This window comes from Leuciscus leuciscus (assembly GCF_965113295.1).
Source record: "Leuciscus leuciscus genome assembly, chromosome: 2".
Taxonomy (NCBI): domain Eukaryota; kingdom Metazoa; phylum Chordata; class Actinopteri; order Cypriniformes; family Leuciscidae; genus Leuciscus; species Leuciscus leuciscus.
Window position 1 is genome coordinate 23,445,096 of NC_138726.1, and position 9,705 is coordinate 23,454,800.

The following is a 9,705-nucleotide window of genomic DNA, read 5'->3' on the forward strand; positions in this document are numbered from 1 at the left end:
ATACACGGTTCAGGAATGGATTGAGTTGATGGAATTGTATCTCCACAAAGCAGATTGCTCTGACACAGATCAGGTAGACGAGATACTGAGCCACCTGCTAGGCAGGGCTAAGAGCATTGTCAAGGTCAGACTCAAAAGCAGCCCCGACGAAGCCATCTCCCCTGTAACCATCTATGATGTGTTAAGGCGTTACTTCAGTGAAAGTCCTGGATCATGTCAACCGCTGGCTGACTTTTACGCGACACGACCCAAAGTAAATGAGTGCCCTGTTGAGGACTGGGTAAGATTGAACGCAGCTGCTGAGTTAGCAGACAGTCATTTGCAGAAACAAGGCGAAAAGCTGAAAAACATGAGTTCTGAAATTGCGATGATGTTCATCAGAAACTGTTCGGAGCCAAACCTCTCTAGTATGTTTCGGTGTAAACCTATCAGTAAATGGTCAATCACAGAAATCCAAGAGGCCATTGACGAGCACCAGAGGGAAGTCCAGTCTAAAAAACTGTCTGCTGTCGCACATAATATTAGCGTGGTCCAAGTCGCTGCAGCTGAATTATCAACCTACCCTCATGCTGTCACCAAGGGAGAGAGTTTGAAATCAGATGCACCCATTAATGTCCCTGCAAATTCTTTGAAAGCTGCTGATCCCGCAACTTTGGAAGCAGGCACTTTGCAGCATGTCTTGAGTATGCTGGAAAGGGTATTGGAACGTACTAGTCAGAGTGCTCCTGCCTCACAGCAGAGAACAACTCAGTGGCACAACTTTTCCCTGTGCAGAGTCTGCGGTGATTGGAATCATTCCACCCGTTCACATTGTATGAGAGAAAGGAGATGTTTGTCATGCATGGAGATTGGGCATCAGCAGAAGCAATGCCACAAAGTCGTCAGCTCTGCAAGTCCATCGGCTTCTGACCCGCACGAAACTAATTCACTCACGTATGGGAGGGGATAATGTGCAAAGTGTCAAACCCTCAATGTGGATGATGATTTATTTGTTTATGATGAATGTTGCAAGTCTGTCTCCAGTAACAGTATCGTCTTGTTCCAGAATGTCACGAAGTTGGGAAAGGCAGACAGTCTGTTCTATACTTCAGTGCTATTGAACGACAAAGTCACAGTCCAAGCGCTACTAGATAGTGGATCTATGGCGTGTAAAATTAATGAGGAAACAGAGCATGAACTGTTGGGTATGGGGATGTCTGCACATGTTGACCAGTTGCACATGGACGTTCTTCTTGTTGGCTGTGGAGGTGTTAGAGTCAAACCGAAGGGAGTCTATCAGCTGAAGATGGACGTGTGTGGCACATGAATGTGAATGTGCCTACGTTTGTTGTCCCGGGAGAGAGGGATCAGTTAATTCTGGGAACTAATGTTATTAAATTCATCCTCACCCAACTCAAGCAAACCTCTGGCTATTGGAACATCATGAATCGTCCTGAGTCATCTGGAGAACCTGAAGTTGAGCCGTTTCTAAACATGTTGTCAGGCATTAACAGGTGGAAGGGTAGTATAATCCCTGATATTGTGGGCACTGCAAAACTGGCTCAGGCCGTCACTTTGTTGCCCCGGCAAGAACACCTTGTGTGGGGTAAACTTCCGTCAAACACGCCTATTTCCATGGGAAGTACTATTGTGATTGAGCCACCCAAAGCGCAGACCCACAAGAAAGGCATCATGGTGGGAAGAGTCATAGCCTCTATGTCTGGTTGATGGGTGGGTCCCAGTCAGGATCATGAATCCCTTTGATAAGGCTATTACACTGAGAAGAAACTCAAAAATAGCTGATGTCTTCCCTGTTGTGGCTGTTGAGGACCTCAGTGTGCATCCTGATCGCAACAGTAATGAGATGGTGAGTGTGCAGAGCCAGGTCATTGGAGACATTGATGAGGGAGGTTGCCCTGACTTCGGGCTAAGTGAAAGCCTGCAGAAACTTGGTCTTGCTGATTTAGATATTGAGTCATGTGAAGTATCCCACTATTGGAAGAGTCAGCTGGTACAGCTCATTAGGAGGCATGAGGACGTATTTTCCAAACACAAACTGGATTGCGGAAAGGCCAATGAGTTTGTCCACCATATTCGTTTATCAGACGATCGTCCCTTCAGACTTCCATACCGTCGTGTTCCACCTGCACTGAGGAGTGTTCTCTCTGACATAGAGGAACAGGAAATCATACGTAAGTCCAATTGTGTGTGGGCCTCTCCACTTGTGTTGGTATGGAAGAAGAATGGAGACCTTAGAGTGTGTGTGGACTACCGCTGGCTGAACGCTCAAACTGTTAACCCTCTGAGGTCGACAAACGCGCCCCCGCGTTTTGCTGGATTTTCTTCACATTGTAGCACTATAAACTTAAATTACTCCGTCATTTATGGTCATACAGAAAAAAGAAATATAAAAAAAGAATCTGTGATATTTCTCCTTTTGAATGTGTCCACTTAACATCAAATCAAAACATTGTGCTTTTGTAAAATAAAGAAAATATACAGGGTGTGCGTTCTTCCTCTCCGTCGCGGTGAACTTTTTTTTCTTGAGCACGTCTATAAACTGAAACAAAACTCAGCGAATACTTGTCACACATTTTTTAGCCATATACCTTTATAAACATTTAAGTGTGTACTTTTAAGTGATTGGATTCAAAACGAAAACAAATATTCTCTGTTTAAGTAATTTGTATAAAACCAACAAGATGTCCAGCTTCTCAAACGCTTGCTCATTACAGTTAATTTGGCCACGCCCACTCACGCAAAAGATATTCACATGCAAATCTCCACATGGAACGCGAACTCGCTCATTACCTCTTTTCCACCACCAATCCACCACTTTTCGTCGAGTTTGAAAGACGTGTCTGAGCTTACATTGTATTTAGGCTACCTCAGAAGAAGAAGAACGCGATTTGAAGACAAGAAAGATGTAAGGTAAGAAATTCGTACATATTAGTTTGTTATTGTTGCATAAATGTCACGTTGCAGTTGAACTGTTGCTAGATATATGGGGAATATTATAATATTTAGACCCGTGTTTACTGTTACTGTGTTTGTGGATATCTGCTCAAACGTAGATATGTATATGGTAACCATAATGTTTTATATTTGAGCGTGATCGCGTTTGAATGTATCATATTTTGGATAGCGATCGCGTTTGAATGTATCATATTTTGCAGCGCGATCGCGTTTGAATGTAGGCTATCATATTTTGGATCGCGTTTGAAAGTATCATATTTTGCAGCGCGATCGCGTTTGAATGTATCATATTTTGGATGAAAGCAAAACGCACCAAACGGCTTCATGTTTTTATTATTATCTCATTTCATATAATCATAACGGATGGAAACATTTGAAGTAACATGATAATCAATATCTTTTTCTCTAGTTTAGTTGTTACTGAAATCTTTTGGAATATTTATACTGCTATAGGTTATTTATTGTTATTATTATTTTATCCGGCACTGCACATATACCTTATTATGCCTACAAGGCACAACAAACCTGGTGTTCATTATATTATTGTTGGAAACATTTGTGTGTGTGTGTGTGTGCATTCTGTGAATTTTAAAAAGGAATTTTAAAAAGCAATTTTAACCAGAAAAATCTAATATTTATTTCCAAAATCGTGCAGGCCTTTCTCTTGATATCAGTATGTTTACTTTTTTTTGTCAGGGCCCAGATGCAACTGAGGACTTCAACATTCACATGAGTCTCTGTAAGTGAACATGGTAAAGTGAAAATCTTGGAAATGAAAGGTATGTACAATGTTTTTAGGAATGACACAAAGATCTCTGTCTTTGAAGTGCTTTTTTGGCATTTGTTGTGTATCTTTGGATTATGTTGTGTTGTAAATAAATCCAAACAATTTAAAAGCCATTCTTTTTTAAATCTCCTCATTTACAGTATTGTGCAAGGTTGCTCAGAATGACAGGGCCTGATAGCTCCTAATAGGGCTGTTAGGGGAGGTTCTTTGTCTTTCTCAGGTGTGAAAAGCTTACATATTAATGAGCTCCCGCATAAAGCTTTTTCACACAAAACACGTCGTACATTTTTTAAATCAATATATTGTCTTATCTGAATGAGCAGTCAGGGTGATTTTCACATAGTTTTGCAGCAAATATTCTAGGCTACGTCATACAATTTTCAAAAGTCTTGTGAAGAAATAATCAGTATGGGTTTCATGGCCTTATTTCAGTGAGAATTTATTTTTGTATTTTCACAAACCATGCATAAATGTCATTATCTCAAAACTACAAACTTTTACATACATGCTGCTGATATATTATTGTAGCAGAGTTTGTGCTGAATACAGTGTAATTAGACTTTAGCCATGAAAATGTCACAAGTAACAGAAATAACCAGAAATGTCAGAGCATGTCAGAACACCTCCAGAGCCCAGAAAACAGCTCAGACCTCAGAGGGTTAAGGACGCCCACCCCTTGCCTCATCAGGCAGACTGTTTAGCAGCTTTGGGAGTGAATGTCTTCTTTAGTGCAATGGACTTAACCTCTGGTTTTTATAACATCATAATGTCTGAAGAGGACAAGAAGTTCACTGCCTTCATGACTCCTATGGGTCTGTATGAATTCAACCGTCTGCCGCAAGGGCTCTGTAACAGTCCAGCAAGCTTTATGCGACTCATGACCAACATCTTCGGGGATCAGAATTTCCTCACGTTGTTATGCTATCTCGACAATCTTCTTGTGTACGCTCCAAATGAAGAAGCAGCCATTGAACGGCTTGAGCTGGTGTTTACTAGGCTCAGAGCGCACGGACTGAAGTTAGCCCCGAAGAAGTGTCATTTTCTGAGGAGAAGTGTGAAATTTCTGGGGCATGTCATTGACGAAACTGGAGTGGCAACGGATCCAGACAAAGTTAGTGCCATTTCTGCCATATCCAAATCTGATCTGATGATGCCAGATGGAGTAACAAGTTGCAGAAAAAGATAAAGTGATTTTTGGGAATGGTGTTATACTATCAAAACTTCATTCAAAACTGCTCCAGTATAGCGAAGCCTTTGTTCACCTTGACAGCTGCGCCCAGAGGAAAGAAGACCACTGTGAGAGGCGCTGCGTCATTTAGGAGACTGAATCCCAGTGATTGGAAACATGAGCACAGTGTCACGTTCCAAAAGCTAAAGACGGCTCTGTTAGAATCTGTTGTGCTAGCTCACCCTGATTTCAGCCAACCATTCATTCTATGTACTGATGCGTCTATGGATGGATTAGGAGCTGTACTGTCACAAGTCCCAGAAGGAGAAATTAAGGCACGTCCTATTGCCTTTGCCAGTAAAGCTCTCACTCGTGCACAAGCTAAGTACCCTGCTCATCGCCTAGAGTTTTTGGCTCTGAAGTGGTCCGTCTGCGACAAGTTCAGTCACTGGCTGAAGGGACATGACTTCACTGTCTGGATGGACAACAATCCCTTGACATACATCATGACAAAGCCAAAGCTTGATGCATGCGAGCAGAGGTGGGTGTCTAAGCTGGCCCCCTTTAGTTTTAGCATTCAATACATACCCGGCAGTAGAAATGTGGTCGCAGATGCTTTGAGTAGGCAACCCTTCATCCGTGGCTGTGTCAGTCAGAGGCTAATGTCAGAGCCGTATGGTGCGCTGCTTGAAGAGGCGGAGCAAGTCCGTGAAAACACCATACAAGAAGTTTTCAGGTTGAGTGCAAACACATGTAATGTTGAACATTGTCCCTCTGCAGTCTCGGAATCATGTTCACTTACCAGTGTTGAGGTGTCAGCAATCCTTGATGTGCAGAGTGGGAAGTAGGCACAAGAGATCGAGCGGTCCAGTGGCTCACTCAGGATACCCTCCAGTTGTCGTCTCCAGGTCTTAATCCTCTGCCTGTTTTCTCATTGAGGGAGTTACAGGAGAAGCAGCAGGATGACTCAACGCTGTCAAGGGTCTTGTTCTATGTGAGCAGAGGTCTAGACAAATCTAGACGTGAGAGAACTGGAGAAACTCACAAGGTAATCAAAACGCTTAAACAGTGGGCGAAGTTCAAAATGCTTGATGGAATACTCTACAGAGTGTCCAAGGATGTCCTGACGCGAAAAAGGAGACTGCAGTTTGTTGTTCCGAGTTCGCTGGTGAAGCAGCTTCTTGAGGGCATTCATGATGAAGCTGGGCATCAAGGTCAGGGTAGGACTTTATCCCTTGCGAGACAGAGGTTCTTTTGGGTCAGTTTGGAACAGGATGTGCGTGAACATGTTAAATGTTGCAAACGCTGTGTGGTTAGCAAAACTCCAGAACCTGAAGGGAGAGCTCCTCTGGAAAGCATCAAAACATCTAGTCCCCTGGAATTGGTCTGCATAGATTTTTGGTCTGCGGAGAATTCCAGTGGTCGCAGCGTGGATGTCCTGGTCATAACTGATCATTTTACTAAGATGGCCCATGCTTTCCCTTGTAAAGACCAATCGGCAAAACAAGTTGCAAGGCTCTTGTGGGATAGATACTTCTGTGTATATGGCTTCCCAGAAAGGATCCATTCGGATCAAGGTGCCAATTTCGGGAGCCAACTGATTCGTGAACTGCTAGACGTTGCTGGAGTGAGGAAGTCTAGAACAACCGCGTATCACCCAATGGATAACGGTCATGTTGAACGATTCAACAGAACTCTGGGTGGTATGATCAGGGCGTTTCCACCTAGGGCCAAGCAAAACTGGCCGCAGATGTTGCAATCGTTGACCTTTGCTTATAACTGCACCGCCCATGAGTCAACTGGGTTTGCGCCTTTTTACTTGATGTTCGGCAGGGTTCCGAAACTCCCAGTGGATGTAATGTTCATCAGTGTGGAGAGGGACGATGTCCTCATTGATTATGATGTGTACGTGAGGAGATTGAGGAATGATTTGAAAGAAGCTTTGACACTTGCTCAGAAGAATGCTGAGGCCAGTCAGAGACGCCAGACAGACCTATACAACAAGAGAACGAAAGGTTGCAGTATTGAAGTTGGGGACCAAGTCTTGCTGGCTAACAGAGGTGAACGTGGTCGCAAGAAATTGGCGGATAAGTGGGAGTCCATTCCATATACCACTGTTGCCTTGAATCCTCAATGTCACACCTACCGAATCCGCAACACCCACACTGGTCAGGAAAAGACTGTTCATAGGAACTTGCTCCTTCAAGCTAACTTTCTGCCGATTGAGTTTGAGGAAGTTGAACCCTCATTCAGTGAAGGCACTGAATCAGTTGATGACCGCAGTGGAGTAGCTTTGAGCAATGCTCTAACACCCATGTCTGAATACAGCAACGCAGACCGAACTGCCAGTTGGGTAGCAAGGTCTGTGGCTCCAAATGTTAACCTGGGGCAGTTCATCCTCTAAGACAGAGAGTGTCCTTCCAGTGGCAGTAGATCCTGATCCTGCACAATCTGTGCTTTCAGCAACTTTGGGTGATTCTTTCAAATGTGACAATGTTTCTGAACGTTCAAGTAATGGAGGATTGACTTGTGATACAGTGATATCTGCATCAGTGGGAGGTTTATTTGATGATATACATACCTCTGATCCTGTGGATTCACTCCCTAATCAGGTGGTGACTCAAGTCAGAACCAGACTTGGTAGGCTTGTGAAACCTGTTAACAGATTAATTCAGAACATGACCCAAAACATGAATATGACCAGTTCAGTTAATGGGGTTGCCAGGTCTTTATTGTCATAAAATGGATTGGGCAGTCATATGAGTAGTATAGGAGTGTTTCCTTTTGAGTTTATTCAAATCTATTGAGTTGACAGAGCCAAAATTCATAATTTAAAAAACAAAAGGTAACTGTCACATTGAAGTTTATGTAGTGGTCTTTGGGGCACCCTATTCACAAGTGTTCCCTTAGTAGGCCTGATCAGCCTGCTTAGGTCACTTTCCCTGTGGTTTGGGAAGCATATGTTGCTGTGTCGAGTGTATCGAGTGTAAAATGTTTATTCTGTGTGTAGCTTTTTGAACAGCTATTTATCCATATTGAACTAGTTTTGTGAAGTTCAGCGGGGAGTATGTAGCTGGTTTAAATTTTTTTTTAAATGTAATGAAGATTGTTAGTAAACTTCATCAAAACTTAATTATTCTTTTTTTGTGTTTTTATATTTGTGTGCTGAGTTGTAATCCGGCACAATGTACATAATTCTAGTGGGAACCATTAATGCAGAATATTGTTTTATATGAGGCACATATTGGTGACGCAAATGATACCTCGTGCGTTGTGCGAACAGCGGCATCTTTAGAAGCACATTTGCTGCTGACGGGGTCGGGTGTGCTCTCTCTCGGTCATCTGACGAGCGTGCTGGTAAGGACATTTTGAAGTGTATTAAACAATGTAATCGGTTTATTTCATGAGATAAACAATGGTTAAGTGAAATGAAAAGCTGTGATGTCATGAAATTGAATGCATTTAATTGCTTTTTGAGTGTTTTACTGAGAATGGTTTTGCTTACTAGCTTTCTCCATGCTGTATGAGCAGACTGAAGGGGAGAGACGTGTATCCCAAAAAAATTTATTGTGCTCTGTATTTCTGCAGGTATGTTCAATTGTTTATTGTGTTATATGTTGAGAAATATTTGAAATGTGTTTAATATCAAGTTTATATGAGTTTGATACATACAAAAAAGAGTGAGTTCTGTATGCAAAAATGATGTCATATTGAAAGTGACAGTTTATTTGCGTAATTAACCTGTAACTTTTGACATTTTTCCCCCATCTAATGTATTTACTGATACAAGTAAGTGGTGAAGAAATTATATTTTCCCTTGTATATTATTTTGTATGCCATAAGGGTGACCTGTGTTTTGTGGCTTACTATATTTTGTGATTTAATTAATTTTATTATTTGCCCTATGTTTTGTAACTATTAATTGATTAAATTAAGATCTTGAGCACATTTGCCGCTGACGGGGTCGAGTGTGCTCTCTCACGCTCATCTGACGAGCGTGCTGCTTTCTCCGTGCTGTATGAGCAGACTGAAGGGGAGAGACGTGTATCCCCCAACAATTAATTGTGCTCTGTATTTCTGCAGAATAAAGATCCTGAGACCTCTTTCATCAGCGTCGTCTTCACTGAATAGAGAACAAACACAACCAGAGTAAAACTGTTACACGGCGTCGCCAAAACATACAAAAACAACACTTTTGCAGTAACAGATAATACAGGAAGCTATGTTTTTCTAAAAAAAAGTATTATATATTTCAACAGGTGTAAGAAAAACCTGTTGTGTGTCACTGAAGCACTACTGCATGTTTTCTTATATATCAGCTTAGTGATGATAACGCTATTATATGATCTATTTAAAATACAGAAAATATGTACAGGGAAATATTTTTTATGCACTTCACTTCAGAATTGTGGGGAATTGTTAGTCCCATATACATAACTATTTATTAGTGTTTACGGTGGCCCAATAGTGCACAACACAACGAAATTTAAAAATCAAACATAAGTTTACAACACAACGAAATTTAATCCACAACACAACGGAAATGAGCCACAACACAACAAAATAAAGCCACAACATGACTAAATAAATCCGCAACACAACGGAAATGCTCCCGAACATGAATAAATAAAGTCTTTAGAGTGAGGGATTTTTCTGAAACCTCTTCAATAGGCTCGAAAGGAGCTAAAGCCAGGCCTTCCAGCAAAATGTCCTAGTGCGCAGTGCAGGCCTCAGCCTCAGAGTGCCAAGGAGAAAAAGAGTAATAAGAGGATCTCTACCCAAAGATGCACCACCC

The 9,705-nt window shown here is 41.9% G+C and overlaps 1 long non-coding RNA gene across 1 annotated transcript; it reads left to right on the top strand.

The window, feature by feature from the left end:
• Window positions 1-7,197: 7,197 nt before the first annotated feature.
• Window positions 7,198-9,050, top strand: LOC309492703. The gene is made up of 3 exons (XR_014203668.1): window positions 7,198-8,110; window positions 8,148-8,498; window positions 8,994-9,050. It is a non-coding gene; the product is annotated as an uncharacterized lncRNA (long non-coding RNA).
• Window positions 9,051-9,705: the final 655 nt, after the last annotated feature.